General features: G+C 43.6%; 1 protein-coding gene across 1 annotated transcript in view; it reads right to left on the bottom strand.

Annotated features, from left to right (window-relative positions):
• lrmda (leucine rich melanocyte differentiation associated) overlaps positions 1-23662 on the bottom strand; it is a 236344-nt gene that overhangs the window by 75474 nt on the left and 137208 nt on the right. The gene's annotated exons all lie outside the window — the stretch shown is intronic.

The raw sequence follows: 23662 nt of genomic DNA, 5'->3' as shown, positions 1-23662 counted from the left end.
ATCCTTCAGCGGCTGGCAGGATGAGGGATGGGGGTCACTTGTGAGTAGCCAGGATTCAAAACAAAAGGCTTCAGAAATGCGGCAGGCAGGATGAATTTGTCAATGTCTTGTGCCTCGAGGCGCCCAGTTTCGCCTGACCCTAACCCTCCATTCCCAAGACAAATCACTCTGTCACAGTTCACCTTCACTCCCTGGACACAAATTTAACTTGTCATCCATCATTTTCACAGTGGAACCGGAACACGCTCGCAATCACAGACGGGGAAACTTTTTTGCGACTGTTCTATGACGGGAGTTAGTTTAACATAACAACACCAAACAGGCTGCTCTTTTTTTTTCTGCCCATCAAAAAAAAAAGTTTTTAAATAAAAAATCAAGAGTTCTGCCTTTTCACTTGTTTTTATGATGCATTGCAAAGAGGGGTGAGAGGTCATCTCAACCCCCCCCCACTTTCTCTCATGCATGAGCATGCGCGCGCACACACGCACACACACACACACACACAAACACACACACACACACACACACACACGCACATACACACACACACACACACACACATTCACACAGGCATAAAAATGATAGAGGGTGGTGTTCAAAGTAATGTTAGGGCTTGCAAAGTTCAAGTCGTGGAAGGTGCACAAAGGCGATTTGTGTGCTGTCTAATCCTTCACACGACACAGACTGTCAGCATGCCATGTTAAAGTGTCCTGGGCGACTTCATTGACATTTAAATCTGCCGTGACCAGCCCGACTCTGAACCGCCCTTAAGATCCGTTTCTCACAGTTAACCACAACAAATGGTTAAAGAGAACGAAAAACCAGTAAAACAAATAATTGAATGTGTAAATAGTGTAGATGAAATGATGAAAATACAATAAATAGAATTATACTGAATCGTACCGGTTCTTCAGGGCGGTATTAACCAGGTTCCACTCATAAATTACAAACACATGTTTTAGGAGCCGATGGGCAACCTTGACATGATGCTAGCTATGAATTCCAGTAAACAGTGTCACATTTGCAGCATGACAACCTCAAGGTACACAGCCAGGTCTAAACAAGCTCCACAAGGAGTGTGAACTAATACTGCCCCCCCCCCCAAGGTCTGGCTAGCATCAGTGTCATACTATGCGCAGACTGAGAGGTAGGCTATGTAAATACAACACCCTTATCATGACAATCTGCAAATGGATGGCAAGCAGCAACAAGCACTGTAGGGGAGGGAACATAATGTACAGTCCCACCGGTCACGAAGAGGAGGAAGGACAAAATGACAACGCAAGCAGGAAGAACGAAGAGCAAAATGTCGGACCACAACGACGTCTGCTTTTGCTAAAATGGAAACATATTCACTCGTATCGAGGGTGGCCGATTCAAGCAGAGGATGCACATAATCTGACGGGATAACCAGTGTTCGTGAACAAGTCATTCACATGTGTGTACCGTACAGCAAAAACGGTGTATGCTGCAAATAAAGAGCTGTTAACTAACCATCACCACCTGTGTGTGTGTGTGCATGTGTTTGTGTGTGTGTGTGTGTGTGTGTGTGTGTGTGTGCGTGCGTGTGCGTGTGAGTGAGTGTGATGGGCTGCAGTCCTGTGGGTTATGTTATTAGCTGCTCGGTTAAAGAGAGCCGCATGGCACAGGGGGGAGCCTTATTAATTGTTGTTTTCATGTCACCACTGCTGCGTGCACTAGCTGATTTAATCAGTTAAATTCACAGCCAGGGGAGAGCCACTGAGTCCCATCCAGCATTAACTCCAGTACAGGGATTGAACTTGTAATAGTCTCCAGCTTTTCTTGCTCTCTCTGCAGATTTCCATAGTTGTTTTCATTACTTTTTTATACGCTTTCTTGTTTTAATGCAGGGGCTAGGAAAACTAACAAAGTTTGGACGATGTACTGAAAAGTAACTTCTAAAAACCGAGCAGCGTTCACTTTTAACAGAAATAACGAATGTAATTGACTTGGGTCCCAAAGCTGTCGTGTTTTTTGCAAAAATGGAAAACACAAATAGTGCATGCCAGCAACACATGAGCATGCCAGCTTGCAGTGAATCCCGTGTGGTGGCACATCGTGCTAAATGTGTATGTATATACATAAACGGAACAAAATGTAAGGTATACTATAGGTTAATAAAGCGATTCTTACTCAGGTTTTCCAACGTTACATATGGATTTTACTATGTAACCTATTAAGCATGGCCTGGTTTTTTTTCTTCAAGAAAAAACTAATATGAAAGAGGAATAAGTAATTGCGGCATGTGGCACAGTGGTTAGTGCTGTCGGCTCACAGCAAGAAAGTCCTGGGTTCGAACCCCGTGGTTGTCCAACCTTGGGGGGGGGTGTCATCCCAGGTCATCCTCTGTGTGGAGTTTGCATGTTCTCCTCGTGTCTGGGATGGATTTTCTCCAGGTGCTTCGGTTTCTCCCACCATCAAAAGAAACACGCATGTTAGGGTTAGTACCCCTGTCTGTGCCCCTGACCGAGGCATGGCAAGACGAGCTGGAGCTGGTGCACGGCAGCTGCCCACTGCTCCTCGCTACACAGCTAGGATGGGTTAAATGTGGAGCGTAATTTCCCCACGGGGATCAATAAAGTACCTAAAAAAAAATAAAAATTCTTATACATGCATCTTGTATTGCACTATCATTTGAAACATGTATAATACTTAGAAAAGGTATCAATTATTACCTGTGTCAAATATTTTATACAAAAACTGGTCTTGGCGTTAAAGATAGGGGGGTAGCTTTAACGAAGCGAAACTACGAACCCTCTCCTTGTTAAGACAATTACGATCAGCCTCGTTGTCAGAGCTAATTACGTCACCGACGCCGTCTTTACACTATGCCCACCACCTAGCCTACGTTAGCTCACCATCATACACCATAGAGCCATGTGTGCTTTAGTGTGCATACATGTATGTGTCCTCATATGTACCAACAAACTGGAGTGCATGTATATGTGAAAGCGCAACTAGCGCCACTTAGTGAGGATGATATCTGCCACACGTCTGATTATCGTACACTAGCCGAGGCGGGAAGTAATCACAGCGGGGCAGGGAGAGGATACAGGCAAACAGACAAGGACACTGGAGACGCTGACTCAGAGAAGCGCATAGATAGACAGCTGGATCAATAGAGTAATACTAATGCAGACATACTGATTGATAAACCACTGCTGACAGCAGAGGGAGGAAAACTTTCAACCATTATTGGCTTAAATGTCAGTCACTCCTGCCAATGGTGGGTGCTAGGGTCATGTCAGAAGTCATCAGGCAACAAATGAGTAACGAGAAAGACGGCAACCTTGGCTCTACCTAATCTGTTGCATGACCTTCACTGTTTCATTTTCAGTGTGGGGAAACATGCCGTAATGAGTCACGGCTGGCACTTTTTAGATGCTCTGAGAGAATACGCCATCGTTGGGAGTTTAACCTGGCTGCATCGTGAAAGAGACACGGCGAAATGACGTCAAAGCTTTCCTCTGTCAGCAAGCTGGACATCCAGTGTCTAAACACTGCGGAGCAATCCAAGAGGGCAACACTGCAGCTGGAGACAAAGGAGTTCCCGTTGTCTCTTCTATTGATCTAATGAGGGAACAGCAGCAGTATTTAGCATTGTTTTTTAGAACAGGGTGGGATCAAAATAAAACCTTTAAAAGCTGGAGAGCCCCGGTGGCCATGGCTCCTCTATCACCTGGCTGGCGTCTTAAGCGGCGGGTATGGTGCAGAGAAACGGTGCACTGGTATACCAGTAGAAAGGCCGTAGTTTGAGAGTGACAGGCAAATTGACGCGGTGTTCAGAGGGCAACAGATAAATGTTTGATGAATAGGCCAATACTGGGACCATGATGGCCTTCATATGTGCATAATGGACTATCCAGAGTACACTTCAGATTGCCTGCCAGGATAAGGCAGTGTAATGAATGAGAGGAGGGAGTGGGCCAGGGAATCCCGGGATCTGGACTGGCTTTAATAAACTTAGCAAGAAAGGTGAATTATAAGGGGCTGTCTAAACAGGAAGGAAGGATTGGAAAAAAGACTGTCCAAAACAGTCAAATGTACATTGATGTAAAGAGGATATATACACTGATGAGCCAAAATATTGTGACCCCTTACAGGTGAACCGAATAACGTTGATCATCTCCAAACAAGGGCACAAGAAGGCAAACCGCTGGAGGGAGTGTGATGTTCTGGGCAATGTTCTGCTGGGAAACCCTGGGTCCAGCCATTCATCTACTACTACTATTACTACTACTTTTGGCTGCTCCCGTTAGGGGTCGCCACAGCGGATCACCCGTTTCTATCCCTTCCTGTCTTCTGTGTGTCTTCCTCTGTCACACCTGCATGTCCTCCCTCACCACATCCGTAAACCTTCTCTTTGGCCTGCCTCTTTTCCTCTTTCCTGGCAGCTCCATATTCAGCATCCTTCTCCCAATATACCCAGCATCTCTCCTCCACACATGGTTAAGCCATCTCAATCTTGCCTCTCTTGCTTTGGGTCTGGCCATTCATGTGGTCGTCAATTTAACACATGCCGCCTACGTAAATATTGTTGTAGACCAGGTACACCCCTTCATGGCAACGGTATTCCCTGATGGCTGTGGCCTCTTTCAGCAGGATAATGCACCCTATCACACAGCACACATTGTTCAGGAATGGTTTCAGGAACATGATGAAGTGTTCAAGATGTAGCCCTGGCCTCCAACTTCTCCAGATCTCAATCTGATTGAGCATATGTGGGGAAAAACAAGTCCGATCCAGTGTGGCTCCACCTCGCAACTTACAGGACTTGAAGGATCTGCTGTTAATGTTTTGGTTCCAGATACCACAAGACACCTTCAGGGGTCTTGTAGAGTCCATGCCTCGATGGGTTGGCACTGTTTTGGCAGTACACAGAGGACCAACGGCATATTAGGCAGGTGGTCATAATGTTTTGGCTCATCAGTGTAGCATGCTCCTTTTAGCAGACAAAAAGTCTTCAATATGGACTTCTAACAAAGCTGTATTTCATTACCCCCAATGCACTGCAAAAATCCCAAATAAACATTAAAAAAATACCTAAATACAGCATGAATACATTACCAGGATTAACTCGTGGTAAATACGATGGCACTATCCGCAAGCACATTTTTTGCCCTGAAATTCTCATCATTCCACCCTCCTCCTCCACACAGTTTTGATCAGGTCTGTTTCCAGCACTGCTCCCTCCAGCTAGACTATATGGACTATACACATCTGTATTTCTGACGGTGTTGGTGAATTAGAGTCCCATTTATCCATCTCTGTCTCCCCCTAGCCCATCTCTCTCTCTCTCTCTCTCTCTCTCTCTCTCTCTCTCTCTCTCTCTCTCTCTCTCTCTCTCTCTCTCTCTCTCTCTCTCTCATGTAGCCAGGCACAGCTCACGGTGGCAACTCCTCTCACTCCGTGTCGCCAGGCCTCAGGTGGCAGTCATTTAAAGATCACACGTCCAGGACACACATAGCTCTCCTTCAATGCATGTCAATTCACACATGAGAAGAGGATTACGCGTCTCCTCACAGGCAGTTGCAAATGACTATTAATGGCAATGCAAAACATTAGGGTACGTTCAGAGCCGCCGGCGATTCTCTTGTGTATGTGGGTTTACGCGTAATCTGTTTTGAATGTTGTTATTCTTGCTCTTGATATCCCGTGTTGAGGCATCACTAGCATCAAAGATGTCGATTTAAGGGGGGCATGTCAGATTGAACTTTGCATAAGGTTACATCATTTCGAGAAAAAAAAATCTTTTCAGGGAGTATAAAATTGAGCACGAAGAAATCTGTGAAACATAATTAGCGAAGTTCTTAGTTGATACAGCAAACAAATATCTCTGCTGATTACTTGATGCTATGCCTCCTGTGTGTGAAGTGCGGATTAATTTGTGAAACATATCTGCAAAAAAAAAAAAGCCCCGTTTTTCCACATTTGTCTGACATTCATAAACTAGCGCCTCGGTGTTTGCGTGATAAAAAAAACTACAGTGACTCCCGCGGAGTTTGAGTTATGGACTACCACCGTAGATATCCCTGCTGAGAGTGCGAGGTTAATTTTCTCTAACATGTCATTAGAGCTGGCAGAGGGGCTGATAGCTTTGTGAATCAGACAGTGCCCCTCCCCTCTCACTTCCTCTCTCTCTCACACACACACACACACACACACAGCCAGGGCCAGACCACATCAAAGCCACTGAGGTCAGCATGGCCTGGCCTCGCGCCTCTCCTTGCACCTCCCATCCTTGTCTGATTGATGACCCTGTATCAGCTCGGGCCCAGGGATAAGGGATTGACAGACATTCCCGACAGGTCCGACCTTATAAACCTGGTTTGACCCTGGCCTGGCCCGGGCTTAAGTCTAAGCTCCAACAATGACCTTATTGAGAGGCAGAATGTGAGAGGGGAGGTGCCTGTTTGACAGGGAAGGGTGAACAGAAGAGACATGCTCGAACCACAGGAGAAAACCTGATGTCTTGTTTTCCCAAAGTTTTTTTGATTAAGTGACTTTTGCCGCATAACTTGGGAGAGTGGCTGTTTCTGGCCTCATACAACAGGGATGAGTATTCAGATATGCCTGGTAAAACAGATCGTCAGCAGAGACGGAGGGGTGCAAGTCAACTGTATTTAAAGAGGTCACGCTCCTTTAGAAGAGACGTTCCTTGCCAAGAGCACCAGGGCTGTGCTCACATTACGGCCATGCTTCTTGTAAATGTTTGTATTGAAAGATGGGGCTTGTCTCTTCACATGACAAACATGCTCCTCTCTCAGTGAGTCAGAGTTGAAAATCAATTCAGGGATGGCATCTCAATGGGTGTATACATCATTGTGGCACAAACAAACACACTCTCAGGAATTCATCCACACACTGGACAGGCACAAATGTGCAGACACGTCCGTACAGTGCTAAATGTGTGAATTACACAAAACTAAGAATCAAGGAGACTAAATTATCAGCCACTCACAATACCATTTGTCAGAGTGCAGCTTATTGTATTTATTAGTATAAAGCTTATTACTGTTACTACAATTATAATTGTTATTATTATCAGTAGTAGTCGTATTGTTTGTTAATGTTGATTTCTTTAACATACATGATAAATATTGGCATCATTTTCAATTACAATGTGTCACTATATGTGTGTGTGTATATATATAAATAAAGTAATCATCACCACCTGTGTTTGTGTGTGTGCATGTGTGTGTATGTGCAGCTGTGTATTGGTGTGTATGTGCATTTAAAATCTTGTTGGGTTTTTTTTAAGAAAATAAGCACAAGAGAACATGATTTTCAGTGATTTTAGAATAGCAAGGAGGAATTTCGAGGCAAGTGTGCTCAAATTTAGAGAATAGACAGTTAGTTTATTGTCCCTGGGGGGAGATTCTTTTCCACAGCACTGTACATCACAGAGAGAATCACCATTACGCTTAACACACATTATCACACAACAATGACAGACAGTAATAATGCATGAAGTACAACACAACAGCAGCAAGCAAATCAACAGGAAAACAACTCGCTCCTTCAATGAGTCATCCTGTCTAGGGATACTATGGCTGCGGGTACCAGGCTTTTGCCAAAGCGAGCCCTTCTGCACCCCAGAGACCCGTACCTGCACCCAGAGGGCAGTACAGTGAAGTGGCGATTGAGTGGGTGTGTGATGTCCTGTGCTATTGTATTTGTAATGCCTGTGATGGTCCTACAGCTGAGCTCTGAGAGGTTTGGCGTGAGGAGACCTATTATCTTGGCAGCAGTGTTGGTTATGCGTGTGAGTTTGACCCAGTTTGTGATTTGAGAGCATGCTAATGAAACAGGTTGAGCAGTAGAGCAGGATAGGCTGGACAATACCTTGGTACAAAGGAGGCAATGGGGGGGGGGGGGGGTGACAAAAAGTCCTTTGAGTTTATGGATGACTGATAGTCTTTGATGGCTCCTTTTTTGGATGTCCTTTGTATACTGGTCGAAGCTGTGTTTATTGTCCAGTGTGAGTACAAGATATTTAAAGCTAGCAAGTATTTCAACTATGTCGGTATTGATGAGGATGGGGTGCTGGAGTGATGGGTTACACAATCCTGCGCTGCTGCGTTGGTGGTGGAGAGTGCAGGTGATTTTGTTGTGCCTACCCGAGCAGCTTGCCATCTGTCACTAAGGAGGATCTGCAGGAGATGGATCATGTGGGGTGGGGGATTGTTGAGTTGGTGTAGCCTCTGGATCATCAGGTGCCTTTGGATGATATTGAAAGCAGAGCTTAAGTCCACAAAGAGGATCCTGGAAAAGGTGCCTGGAGAATCCGGGTGCTGGAGGAGGAGGTACAGCAGCCAGGCCACAGCATCCGCAGTGCCCCAATTTGCCCTGTAGGCAAATTGGAGGGGGTCCAGTTGTTGGTTAACAATTGCCAGGATGGTGTGTAGCAGCAGATTCTCAAGGCACTTCATTATTATGGATGCGGGGGCACCGGGGTGGTAATGATTGAGCTCTGTGGGTCGGGGTTTCTTTGGCACTGGGATTATTGCTGCGGTTTTCCAGAGGATGGGTATTGTGGAAGACTGCTAGGATTCACAGAAGAGGGAATGAAGAATTGGCGAGCATTCCATAGCGCAGATTTTGCTACTTGTACAAATGAAATGAACTGACTCCTTTGAGAGAAAAAAAAAATCCTTTAGTTCCGTGTCAGCCTGAGTATGGCTGTGTCATTACAGTGTTCAGATTCAATGCTGTCAACATTTCCCTGAGAGAGCGAGCCATCCCGCATTATGTTTGAGTGAGTTCAACTGTCAACTGCCAGCCATTTGTATGCCTCAGCATCCAACTAATAGCAAATAATCACTACCTCTGCGCCCTCTTCATGGCAAATGATCGATGTTGTCTTGGTGTCTGATGGATGACCCTGCCACAGTGATGTCCAGGCATGCATTAAAAACCACCTCTATGAAATGCCTGTCAGTCTGATGGAGAGATGCACACACAATCATGCGCCGGCACACATGCACACACACCCGCCCACATGAAACAAGGCGGTCTCATGAACAATGTGAGAAAGAAGGCTTTGTTTATATATATATGTCTCCACATAAGCGGGAATCTTACAACATGACTGGACCTGGGATGTGATTGGTAGATGGGATTATCGGAGGTGGACGACTAAACAACCCGGAATGCTCATATTCTCTCTCTCTCTTTCTCTCTCGCTCAAGCACACAGCTCCCTATTGCCTCTTTACAGCTCAGATTAAAATGCACAACACCGCAATCTTTGATCTCTCACTTGCTGACACAAATCCTTTCAAGCCCCAACATTTTCCTGCAAAGGTAATTAGTGCTAATTAAAAAGTTTCAGGAGCAGTCTACTGCTGCTGCTGCTGTCGCTGCTGCTCGCCATACCCTCCGTAAGATTACTCATCTACCCCCTCCCCTGGTCCTGCGGATGTGCATGTCAGTTGTGTTCCTGCCTCTTCGCTGGAAGGATTCCATTACGAGACTGCACTTGTGAGCTGAGAATTTGTGCAGAAGTGAAGGCAGAGTCTGGAGTCCCGGTATGGGGTATAACTGGTGGTTCTTCCCCACAAATATGTGCACTGCAGGGGGGAACACGCACCGACATATGTTAACAAATACAAATCCTACAAGTAGGACAGGTGTAGGCTTTAATTGGAATATCCTATTATGAGCAGGTTATACATGTGTGATTAGCTTGCCAAGGAATTTCATTTGCTGAAACTACCCTCGCAGAGAAATGCGTCGTTTATAATGAGACTAGGACCTTGTAACAAAGAAAAAAAAGATTCTGATTGGCCATAACCTCATGAGTAAATACATTTGTAATTAAAAAAATGCCAATTTAGTTTGATTCTCACAATGTGAGAACTGTGATTAAACTTCTGTTTCTGCATGTGGTTGAGTCTACAAGTGCTCACATCCATTGGGTTGCCTTATTGCTTTCATCAAGTCGTTATTATGATATAATTAGCTGTCTTTCCAACGTATCATTAAATGGCTTGCTAAGTGTCAGGTACAGCAGCATCTCAGACATGACACACAAAAAGCAATATCGTTCCACAGTGTTTCAGCATGATAATTACATAATCTCAGCATGGAGAGCAGACAGAGAAGTGATAATTAGACTACTATTCATACCAATTAAAGCCTCAAACCCTCTATTCTTTTTCATGTGAAAATGGATCTTATCGCACTCCAAGTCCCCTCGTAATACAATTAAATTGGCATTAAGAATCCATGAAAAATGATGACGGAGAAAGTACACACATTTATTGGGACATTATTTTAATATAGTGAGCAAGTTGACTGACAGCTGATCGAGAACACTCGCTGTGATTTGAAATAACATTGCTGATTAGCTAAAACAAGGATGCCCAGTTTTAAGATTACACTGAATGCGACGTGAACGTTTTATGTTTTCATTCTAACAAACCTTAGTAACAGGCTTGGTGATTAACATGTAGGAGTGCCTAAAACAACAAGCGAACGAGAGAGAGTGAGAGTGAGAGTGAGAGTGAGAGAGAGAGAGAGAGAGAGAGAGAGAGAGAGAGAGAGAGAGAGAGAGAGAGAGAGAGAGAGAGAGAGAGAGAGAGAGAGAAAGAGGAGAGGAGAGGAGGGAGAGGAGAGGAGAGAAGAGAGGAGAGAGAGAGAGAGAGAGAGAGGAGAGGAGAGGAGAGGAGAAGAGAGGAGAGAGAGAGGAGAGGAGAGAGAGAGGAGAGTGAGAGAAGAGGAGAGGAGAGACAGAGCAGGAGGAGAGGAGAGGAGAGGGGAGAGAGAGAGAGAGAGAGAGAGAGAGAGAGAGAGAGAGAGAGAGAGAGAGAGAGAGAGAGGAGAGAAGAGGAGAGAGAGAGGAGAGGAGAGTGAGAGAAGAGGAGAGGAGAGACAGAGCAGGAGGAGAGGAGAGGAGAGGAGAGGGAGAGAGAGAGAGAGAGAGAGAGAGAGAGAGAGAGAGAGAGAGAGAGAGAGAGAGAGAGAGAGAGAGAGAGAGAGAGAGAGAGAGAGAGAGAGAGAGAGAGAGGCAGTTGTAGAAAAAAAGTTATTGATTTGACCTTTGGGATAGTTTTCCCTTTTATCTTTGTTGTTTTTGTCATGTTATACACCACGCAAGAAGATAATAGAACATGTCATCGCACGCAGCAGTTTGAAAATGAATGCCATGGTTTTAATTTAAATGTTACATCCTCACTGTCATCTCTGTCAATGCGTAATTGGCACTAAATCCCCGTTTGGACTTACATATTTATCATGCAGCGCGAGACACTCAAAGGCAGACAGATTCGTTACTTTGATGGAAAAACAGTCAGATACGGGAAAAAAATAGAACTGTAAATCAACTGTCGCGTCTGTCAGTTAAGCTTTTTGTCACATGCTTGCACCTAAACATGCATGATTAGAAATAGCAAACAGCATGGATGCTGGAACCACAATTCGTATAATATAACTATAAATAGGTTTGCTCAACCAAAGCAAAGAATATAAGATAAACAGTCTTATAAGATATAGGGAGGGGGGATATTGACTATGGTGAATGGAAACTTGAAAGGAAATTACTTTTCAGATCATAAATCAACCTTGGTGGTGTGAAGTGGGTTACGCTGTTGTGGGATCCTAGCATTCACCTTAAAATTGGGATGTAAATGTCCCAATTATACTGCAGTTGGCGCTTCTATTTTGAAGGCGCTCCAATGACTTGTATCGCCTCACTGCCATCTCAAAGCTTTTTACTGAGACCTGGTGATCCGTGTGCACATGGCTTTGAGGACTCGCCTCGAACGGATGAGAAAAGAGAGCCAACCTGCACTGGCAGTCTCTCTCTCTTGAAGATGGCCTTCATGTCTCTGTAGTTTCCTGACATGACAGCTTAAAAGGAGGTATGCGATAGCCTATCTGCCCGGCGTTAACAACAGGCACCATTGCAGCTCCTTGAAAAAGGAAAGGAGTGAATCTCTCTCCCTTCCTCTCTAACTCCCCCCCCCCCACCTCCTACCCCAGCCTGGAGCCCCGCCTCTCACCGTGTCTTACTGCTGGCCCATTACCTTTACAGAGCGAGGCTCATTAAAGAAGGCAAGTCAAGTCAAATCTTTCTGTAATTCAGCAGAGGTGAATTGCTGTCAACATCATTAACCGTCATTTCCCCCAACTCACTTTGGTACTTATGAAGTGTTCTTTATTGTGTAATGATCCAAATCTCTACTCTAAATCGCCCCTCTTCAAAGGCCCTGGAGGACATACCACCCATGCCGCTGCTCAACATGTCAGAGGGCCAGATTAAACATGGCTCCATCATTAGGGATCTCTTTGTGCATAAACAGACCCGGCGTTTCATACTGTGCTTGGGCTAGTAGGTAGAGTTAGTCGAATGCAACAAAGCAGAAGAAAGATGGGTAAGTCCAGAGGGTTGAAGGAGAATAGGCTTCACACCATGGAGTCTTCACCTTTACACATCCAAATCACCAATATATACTGTGGCATCATCGTGCTTTCAGCCAAGAAAAAAATAGATCTATTTCCCTCCCTTTTTTGTATTTGAATAGCGTTTACTGATAGCTCCCTGATCTCACCCGGCACCAGTGATCAGGCTAGCTCCATAGCTAATTATACTGAGAGCTGGCCTGCTTGTCATGCTAGGTGATGTCTTCTGAGTCCTGTCTTAAGAGAGGCCCCCTTTGTGCGTTCCCTTGTGCCCAGTATCACGCTATGTTCTCTGGGCCTTGTGTTGGGGGAAAGCCCCTTTTGTGGGGGCAGCAGTGTCCCCCCCAGAGCTGAGCCCCCTGCTAGGTAAAAACACAGAGACGGTGCAGCAGGGGGATGCTTCTCAGGGCCCTAAGACCTACAGTAAATCTTCAAACAATTTAGACAAACAAAAACGGACGCTGTGCTGGAGAGAGCGGAGACAAGGAAAAGCAGATGAATAAGCAACATCAATTACTGGGGCTATGACCTGCAAGCCCCCACACCATGGCACACATTTCACACCAAATCGGCCCAGATTGGAGTTGACACTGTTGGAGTGGAAACACTGACCCCTCACAAGTCTAGCCTTTCGAACTTAAGAGCGGAGAGAGGTGGGGGGTGTGGGGGGCAAACTACATAGACCAAGGCCAACATAAGAGGGAAGCTAGGAGGGAGGGTATGAAAGAAAAAAAATCACGCATAATAGGCCCTGGTTTGTTTCAAAGTGAGACAAAATGGCTCAATTTGAGCACTTAGGCCATCAGAATTGGCCAGGCTGAGGTACAAGAGGAACATGCAAGGGGACAACCGCATCAGGCCACTGATAAGTAGCCTATAAGGGGAACAAAGCCGGATGTCCAACAGGCTTACCAGTGAACTTGAGTGGGATTGGACGCTCTTTAAAGCTTGTTTCAGCCTCCCAGCTTTACTCCTAAAATGTGCCGCTTCCCCTGAACCCTTTTCACTCAGGCATACAAACCCTCCCCATACTTTGTGAGTAGGGACAATAGCAAAATAAACACGTGGCTTATATTTGTTTAATACATACTACGTTACTCTAATCTATAAGGTTGCTCATACAAAGACCTTTTCACTTAAAAAAAGGACTTCGTATGGGGCAACCAAGATGGAACATCTTTAATGTCTAAAACAAGCTGCTGACATAGTAGTGTTCGCAAAATGATATTCAGTGTCAGATCTACGAGTTATTAAAAAATTAATGTTCATGAAGTTTCCATTTGTAAGACACAACATATTTGCTCGGTGATACCTCATGTTTTCTCAGCTGTTGGCAGTACATTTTTAGTCTATTTTTAGCAACAGTTGGTGGGTTTCCATCCACCTGTTTTAATGCACATTTTCAATTTGTGCATGAAAAAAAATCTAAGTGGAAATGCCGGAAATTTAAAAAAAATCTCAAAATACCACAAATAAGTTTTTATGCTTGGGAGAGGATGAAAAGTGTGACTTAAATGTCACTCAAGTTTCCACTCCACTGAAGAGACAAAAAATGGTGGCAGACAAAAACACCAGGCATGCGTGGACCAATGAGGAGACTTCAATGTTAATAATAATAATAATAATAACAATAATACCTTTTATTTGTACAACGCTTTTCAAAATACTCAAAAACGCTTTACATATGATAAAATAAACATAAAAGCAACAAACCAAAAGCATAAAACACACAACATTAATCACAATTCTGAAGAGGTGAGTTTTGGTTATTGATTTGAATATGGACAGATTGGCACTGTCTCTGGTCGGTTTGGGGAGAGAATTCCAGAGCAACGGGGCAGCAATAGAGAAGGTTCTGTCACCCCAGGTCCAGTGAATGGTCCTGTGTGGTGGAGACAGGAGGTTGCCATCAGAGGAGAGAAGGCTGTGGAGCAAGTCAGTGAGATAGGAGGGGGCCTGGTTATGGAGGGATTTGTGAGTTAGGAGAAGGAATTTGAATTGGATCTGTTGTGAGATGGAGCGAGTGGAGGTTCTGGAGGACAGAGTTGATGTAGTCAAGAGAGCGAGAGTGGGTGAGCAGGCAGGCAGCAGAATTCGGATGTACTGGAGTTTGTTTAGGACTTCAGAAGATGAGCCTTAGAGAATGCCGTTGCAGTAGTCAATTCTGGATGTGATGAAGGCATGGATCAAGGTTTCTGCAGCAGAGAAGGAGAGTGATGGGAGGAGATGAGCGATATTTTTAGGTGGAAAAGGGCACTTCTGGTGATTTGATTGACGTGGTGCTCAAAGGAGAGGTTGCTGTCAAAAATAATTCCAAGGTTGCAGATATGTGGGGAGGGGGACAGAGTGGAGTTATCGATGGTAAGGCAGAAGTTGTGAATGGTTCTGGTATGGGATTTGGGACCAATGATGATCATGTCAGATTTATTACACTTTAGTTTGAAGAAGTTGGCTTGCATCCATGATTCGATTTAAGTGAGTCAGCTGGTCAGATTGGAGTAAGTTGTAGTGGTGATGGATTTAGTGGAGATGTAAAGCTGGACATCATTGGTGCAACAGTGGTAGGGGAGACCATGATGAAGTATAATAATATCAAGGGGGAGCATGTAAAGGATGAAAAGGAGAGGACCAAGCACTGAACCTTGGGGGATGCCTTGGGATAGAGGAGCAGTGAAGGAGGTGCAGTTGTTAATGCCAATGAACTGTTGTCTGTTTGTGAGATATGACTTCGCCATGGTGTGGGTGGTGGTGTCGAAAGCTGCAGTAAGGTTGAGGAGGATCAGAATGCTGAGGTGGCCAAAGTCTGAGGAGAGGGGGAGGTCATTGATGACTTTAAGGGGGACTGATTCTGTGCTGCTGGCACTGTGATGGCCTGGCGGCCTGTCCAGGGTGTCTCCCCACCTGCCGCTCAATGACTGCTGGGATAGGCTCCAGCATCCCCGTGACCGTGAGAGGAGGATAAGCGGTTTGGATAATGGATGGATGGATGGATGGATGGATGATTCTGTGCTGTGCATGGAAGCCAGATTGAAATGGTTCGAACAGGTCGCTGGAGATGGGGTGAGCTTTGAGTTAGGCAGCAACATTTTCCAGTGTTTTTTACAGAAAGGGGAGATTGGAGATGGGCTGGAAATTGCTCATTATATCAGGGTTAAGTCCAGGTTTTTTGAGGGTGGGGATGACAGAAGCCAGTTTAAGTGTAGAGGGGACTGAGCCAGAGCTGAAGGAGGAGTTAATGATTTCTGTGATGAGTGAAGCGATAGCTGGGAGACAGTCCTTAACAAGAGTGGATGGGATAGGATCCAGAACACAAGTGGAGCTTCTCATTCCTACCATAAAGTTGGACAGCTCTAGTGGGGACACAGGGGAGAACTTTGACAGGGGCTGAGTGGTAAAGGGGGAGGGGGGGGTCAGGTTGCTGTAGATAATGTCAATTTTAGATTGGAAAGGAAGGAACTGGAGGTATTGCCCCTGGGTTTGAGAAGTTTGTTTATTGTGCAAGTTGGTGGATCCAGAATGTATCAGTTGTGAGTAGTAGATGGACCGGGCTGTGATGAGAGCAGCTTTGTATTGTTGAAGGTAGTCTGTGTAGACTTGGAGATGTACTGTTAAACCAGTTTGCTTGCAGAATCGTTCAAGCTACCACTCACAGGATTTCATTTGATGGAGTTCAGGAGTATACCAGGGAGCTTAGTGTGTGACTGAGACTATTTTGGTTTTAATGGGGGCCAGCTGATCAGGACAGGAGGAGAGTGAGTCATTATAATAATTGACAAGATCAGAAGGATTATCAGACAGTGGGGGAGGGGAGTCAGACATTTTACTGGCAAATGAGGCAGAATGAGCTGAGGGGGAGATAGATTTGAGATTTCTAAAGGATATTATACGTTTGACTTTTGGGATGGGGATAGGGATGTCAATGTCCATGGTGACTGCCAGGTGATCAGAGATATCCAAGTTGAGGCTTGAGAGTTTATGTATTGTAAGACCAGTGGAGCAGACCAAATCCAGGATGTGACCACAGCTGTGAAGTGGAGAAGTTGATATGTTGTGTGAAGTTGAAGCACTGTAGCAGTTCCAAGAATGCTATGGCAGATTTACAGTCAGTGTCATCAATGTGAATATTAAAATCACCCAGGAGGAGAACGGAAGGTGAGATGGTACATAGCTGGGTCAGAAAATCAGAGAAGTCAGAGAGAAAGAAGGGGTTTGGCTTGAGGGGGCCATTATAACCAACGGGGTGGGACCAGAGAGTTTGAAGGCAAGGTGTTTGAACGAATGAGCAGCAGGAATGAAAATTGTGGTTGTTTTAATGTCCCTTCCGTAAACAGCAGCAACACCACCTCACTGGCCCTCAAGATGAGGTTTATCGATGTATGTGAATCCTGTGGGTGTGGTCTGATTTAGTGAGAAATAGTCCAGGGGCTTATGCCATGTTTCAGCGAGGCAGAGGAAATCAAGGTTACTGTCGGTTATAAATTCATTCCGAATGAGGCCTTTTTTTTTAATGAGTGAACATGTGTTGAGCAAAACCAGTTTCAGATGACACTGTTTTATGATAGGTTGTGAGGACTGAGGAAGGGGATGGAGATTGGACTGATTCACGTGTCATTTGTTGTGGTAACGGTGAGGGTAATGATGTCTCTTGTTGATATGGTCAGGAACGGGAAGAGGTAGAAAATCAGTGCAATCATACCACACGTGGAAGCTGGTTTGAGTGAAGGACGTGACAGTCACTGTTGTGGGCAAAGGGGAAGAAGAGGGTTCAGGAAGGCATGTGTGTGATGTAAATAGTCAATCATGTGTGGAGGACAGAACAGCATGCTGCAAATTAGAAGCAAGCATGTGACTACCTAGCATGTTCAGGTGAAGAACGTCTCTCCTATACAGAGAGGAGCGCTCCTAGAACAAGTAGAGTTATGAATAAAACCAGTGTTGTACGCTCTACTCACGGACTGGAGCCAGGTATGAAGGCTAAGAATTCTGAAAAATGTCCCACACCGCAACCCAGTGTAGGAATTGGCCAGAAATAAAAGCAGGTTTTCAACAACTGTTGAGGAGATTAAAAAGACGGATAAAAACGCTTTTTGTCAGCTCGGACTACTGACGGGCAGTGTCATTGGAGCCGACGTGGACTATTACTTTCATAATTGTGGGAAATGAATCAAGGAGTCCTGAGAGATTCTCCAGGATGTCAGGGACAGTAGCTCCGGGAAATCAGCGCGTGACCACATATGCGAAACAGATTATAATCGGATATCATCCTTGAGGTTAGTAATGCCATCTATCGCCTTTTAGGCCGTTCTTGCAAGGCATCGTGATATTAAACCGGTTGAACGACGTTCACAGAAAAGACGTGGAGGTTAGCCGTTAGCTCCGTCAGTTGAAGGATGTGTCCACATGGTTCTCACTAAGAGAACGGGGAGTCAGTGCAGCAATCGACGATCGGGTAAGAGTCCATAAAACAGACAAACCATGAACTCAATCAGAATAATCCAAAAGGTCTCTAGGAGTTGTCAAAAGTTAAAAAGTAAGCAGAGCCACAAATACACAAACAAACCACCGCTGGCAACTGGAATCAGAAATGCACAATCTAATCTACCCAATCACACTCACTTCTGCGCTTGAATATATCTTATCCATTCCTTGAATCAATACATGAAACAAACATAAATTTGACAGTTAAATGATGAAATTGACTGTTAACAAAGATATGACTGGCAGTCTTTTGATTACATCATACCCAATTTCCCCTCGGGGATGAATAAAGTATTGCAGCGAATCAGCCCAGGAACCATCGTCACAGCCGGGATGCGAACCCGTATCTCCCGCATCGCGGGCGACAACGTTAACCGGTCGACTAAAAGTTCCGACCCGTTAGCCAAGGGCTAACGCGTCTACTTATCCTTGCCCGTTACAGTATTCTGATTCTATCGTTGTGCCCTCTTTTTCTGCAGTGGTATGACTGGAGAATTAGCACCACCTACTGATGATCTCCATAAAGCAACTCCTAATATTTGCATTAGAGTAGTGGATGGAAACGCGCATAAATTTGTATTTTCTTTTGCCGATTTTCTGAAAATTTGGTTAAAATTTGCGATACATTTGGATGGAATCCCAGCTAGTGTCCTTTTAGCTCCCGGGTTTTCTTTAGCTCACATTTTATATTGTGCCCCAAGATTTGATTAAGTAAATAAACGGTTAAATTAAAAAAAAAGAAGTTAAATTAACAAATTGCAAACTGAAAATCAAATCATCGAATCCTCAGATGAGAAACCAGACAAACTTAAACTACCGCCCAAGTTATGTAAGTATTCTCAATAAAACAATAGACAATAGACACAATAGACACTTTGCTTACAAAACGTATCAAATCACATTCAAGTTCTACTTGTGAAGCGTTTTTGAATTGAGATGGTTTCTGAAAACATCAAACCATGTCTTATCGTTTAGCTGATCACTGGACTAGAGTCATTCAACTGCTTGTACATTTCTTTTCATATGTATCAGATATTGGACTCTACTTTATTGGATTGCATTACAATATACCTACGCAATGCAAAGATTCAAAAGACTGTTTACTACTGTAGATTAAAGAATGAAGCCCTCTCTGTGGGGTTTTGGCTCCGTTTTATGTGGGACGACCTCAGCTCTTGATGGTCAACCTCAAAATGAGCCCTTAGTTGCCCGTGTACAACTAAACAATTTCCTTAACATTGACCCTTTCAAGTGATATGGAACATGTGGCAGCGTGGTTAAAAATGTTTATGGGCAGGATGAAAATGAGCTACAATACATTATTGATAATAATAATAATAATAATAATAAAAAAACACACACATTCAAAATGATAAACATGTTTTTTCTAAAACCCCATACACCATCTACAGTTGATTTGAACCAATATGCACACTTTTGGTTTGTTCATAGTTACTTATGTTGGCTTGGTAGTCAAAAACCCTTAAAACATAATCTACCATGGTTAAAACGTACATGTCAGGGGAAGTCTATTCCGTTGCCTACCAACACGAGGATTGCCGGTTCGAATCACCGTGTTATCTCTGGCTTGGTCGGGCGTCCCTACAGACGACCAATTGTGTCTGTAGTCAGTGTTGGGGAATAACGGAATACATGTAACGGCGTTAGAATACAAAATATGAGCAACTGTATTCAATTACAACTTAAATTTATGGTATTCAGAATAGTTTCTTTCTTGAAATTAATGGATTACTTAATTTTTCTTCCCTTTGGTGCCATTCTTAATTTAAGAGGATTGCGACACAAAATGCAGTGAAAGTGATACCTAAATGTTAGTTCAACAGTAAATTCAGTAAAACAGTATGCTATATTTTCATCTTTGTCTAAGGTTTTTCATTCTAACAGCTATGGAAATAAAGAAAAGGACATGGAAAAGTTCTCTTCTTTCTTTTTTTTTTACCGGAAAAAAAAATCATAGCTCTTTCGTGTTTGCATACTCTTCTAGCCTTTGTTCATTTATATTTAAGGTGACTCAAATGCATTCAGCCAGCTGATACAATAGAAGTAACAGAATAGTCTACTCAAGTAAGTAGTATTGTGTGAATGCTACATATACTTACAAAATGTAAGAAAATATTAAAGTAATCCAAAGTATTTAGAATACGTTACTCACATTGAGTAATCTTAACGAAATACGTTACAAATTACATTTCATGACATGTATTCTGTAGCAGAATACATTTTAAAAGTAACCCTCCCAACACTGTCTGTAGTACAGACACAATTGGCCGTGTCTGCAGGTGGGAAGCCGGATGTGGGTATGTGTCCTGGTCGCTGCGCTAGCACCTCCTCTGGTCGGTCAGGGGACCTATTCGGGGGAGGGGTAACTGGGGGGAATAGCATAATCCTCCCACGTGCTACGCCTCCCCAGCGAAACTCCTCACCGTCAGGAGAAAAGAAGCGGCTGGCGATTCCACATGTATTGGAGGAGACATATGGTAGTCTTCAGGCCCCCACCCCCACCCCCGGATCAGCAGAGGGGGTGGGGCAGCGACCGGGACGGCTCGGAAGAGTGGGGTAATTGGCCAAGTACAATTAGGGAGAAAAAGGGGGAGGGGACATACATGTCATTCAGGCTCTAGGTTATTTCAAGGTCAGTAATAAGGAAATCATCAACATTATCAGCGAAGTCAATAATATCCAGAGGTCAAATTTCCCCCAGTAAAGACATGACAAGTTGAAAGAATAAATATGAAATCTGTCAAAAAGCCATTGTAAAAAAGAAGAACATGTAACTCTGGACATTAAAAATAGAATATCAGTTCCCAGGTGTATAATGAAGCATTTAAACCCCTCCAAAAGAGCTGCACGCCTCACCTATGTGTGGGAATCAAGTATGAGCACTTTTTTCAAACAATGGAACCCGTTGCATCTGTGCATTTTTTCCCCAGATCGCAGCCATTCAAACAGAATGATAATGGAGCCTACGCCAGTCAGTCAGTCACTCAGTCACCTTTGCAAATGGAAATCTCGAGAAAGGTGAAGACAGGAATCATTTTATCTAGTTGACACACATTACAACGGAGAATTTCAAAGGAGGAAGATGGAAGCTTTCAGGTCAATTATGGTGTCAAGTCTGTCAGCTGGCAATGAAATATACACCTTTGAAGAACACTTTACTGGAGGGATGAGGTAGCAGGGTTGGGAAGACATACTGTTTAACCCTGAGACCACATAAGAATAACGCAGATGATGAAGTATAAAGTGGCACGATAATGGACTATTTTCCAGAGCACACTATGCCAAGAGGGAGCGGCTGTGCACAATTTTAAAATTGTAGTATCATGGCAATAATTGTGTTGATGCATAGACATTGCATTAAAAAAACAGATCCAAAGTAAATTAGGCACTTTGGGTCACACTCCGACCTACCTAATGACACAGCTAAGTTTATTTATGATATTATTTGGTTAATTATCCCACTGAATCAAAATTGAGACCCTTGGATAATGCACAAATATATATTTTAATCTGTTGTCACAGTAAACAGTCTTCACCAGCCAGAACTCCTCGTTAAAGCTCTGTGCTGCTTATCTGTAAGCCTTTGATTCAATAAGAGAAGCACAGATACCATTCCAACCTTATTTACCAATCTTCCTAAAAGGACTCCCCAAGAGATAGGGGAGAAGGGGTAAAATACGAAGTGACACGAGGCGAAAGGAAGAAAAAAAATCTACCCCATCCCTGATGCGATTCTCCAACTGCTTTTTTATTCCACCCTCCAAAATGTAAATGCCCTTGCCCTTTGTTCAAGCTTCAAAATACTAACCTTGAAACAGTGAGTGACAGAGAGAATTATGGGTTATTGTAGTGTCAGAAAGAGAGACAGCTGTATGATGAGATTCTGTGTCATTTAGACAATCAGAAACTTAAGAGGCAGGGTGACACATTTCTCCCCCTCCATCCGACAGGACTCCTGACATGGTTGGTGATAATTTCCAAGAGACAGAAAAAAAGAGACAGAAAGAACTAGAGAGAGGGAGGGAGAGAGAGAGAGAGAGAGAGAGAGAGAGAGAGAGAGAGAGAGCGAGAGCGAGAGAGAGAGAGAGAGAGAGAGAGAGAGAGAGAGAGAGAGAGAGAGAGAGCGAGAGAGAGAGAGCGAGAGCGAGAGAGAGAGAGAGAGAGAGAGCACAAGTGAAAGTGGAAGTCACAGGCAGAAAGGTGTGATTTCTCCATATGCAGCAAGGGACTTTTGATAGCCTGTGTGCTGCATTCATTGTGGGAATCAAGACAAAATATCCCCCTACATGTCAACCTGCCAGCCAGATAAGAAGTGTCTGAAGCTGGGTATGAGATTACTACTTCTCTGCTAGAAAGACACAGGATGTGAGGGGGACTTTTGATCTTTGTGTAGCGAGGATTCTTCAAGCAACAGCACAAGGCTAACAACAGCAGTTAGACTTACCTCAGAGGTCAGGCATGTACCTAGACAACATTTTAACACACAAATTATACTAATTTTACCCAAGGCCTCAAATGAAGAACAACAGTAAATGTAGTTGTCAGTTTCCACACGTTCACTCATGCCTGTGATTAATATGATATAAATGAAAGGACGCAGTGCCTGTCAACATAATGAATTCAATAAAAGCAACATTGTCTGCTTTGTCACATTTCAGATGCGCTGACATGTAATTACTATTATTTGTAGAAATAGCCATCATTATCATCTCCAAAGGCCATTCCATTCTAACCAATGACAAGGAACTCAACAGCCCCACATCATATGCTAATGGAAAAGTGCAACACATAGCAATGCGCACATGCAAATAGTACGTTTTTATGTCATGTTATGCAGAATTCCTTATAGTTACAGAATACAAAGTGCAAAATGGCTCTTATTATTGAATTTATGTCTTGCTGTATGCTGGAAACGAATGATCCGCTGTGGCGACCCCTAACGGGAGCAGCCAAAAGTAGTAGTAGTAGTAGTAGTAAATGTATGCTGGATAATCCAGGTAAGGAAATACCAGAAAATTGAATCAGTTCATCTGTGTCACACTTTTGTGTCCAGATGAACTGATTCAACCGTCTGGGATTACCGAATTTAATTTCACATAGTTACCATAATATTAGGTAAAAATGCTAGATCTAAATAATGCTAAATCATTATTTTGGCAAAATATTTCTCTTTCTTGCAGGATTGAGTGATGTAATGTGATGTGATGTGATGACAGTAACAGGGACCCAATGTAAATGTGAAGGTTTACCCAAAGCAATGTGTAAAAGTATGCCTAAAGTGACAAGGTTTACTGCATTGCTTTAAGGTATGTTGACTGTGTTCACATTGCAGGCTTTCGTGCTCAGTTCCAATTATTTGTTGAAATCGGATTATTTTTCTCATTTTCCAAGTTCACTTTTGAAAATGACCCATATTCAGTCTTTGTGCAAATAGATCTCCTTCCTAGAACGTCTGTGCAATCAAACAAATGGTAATTTGCTTAGCCAATTCACTCTATCTCATACGATAGAGATGTGTCCTTTGAATCGAGACATCTCACTGGTAAAGAATGAAATTTCTAGTTCTTGTTTAATATCTAATAGATATTTACTGTTGCATTTCTTTATATTTTCTCCAAATCATTCAGACTGTCTGAAATTACTAAGCAAGTTTTGTTGAACATTTTGCTTATGTAAAATGAGAATTGGGTCTTAATTCAAAGTTCATTACTTTGTGTCACTTCATAAGGGGAGAAAAA

This window comes from Lampris incognitus, chromosome 13 (assembly GCF_029633865.1).
Source record: "Lampris incognitus isolate fLamInc1 chromosome 13, fLamInc1.hap2, whole genome shotgun sequence".
Lineage (NCBI taxonomy): Eukaryota > Metazoa > Chordata > Actinopteri > Lampriformes > Lampridae > Lampris > Lampris incognitus.
The sequence above is the reverse complement of the archived record's forward strand: the minus strand, read 5'-3'. Positions and strand labels throughout refer to the sequence as shown.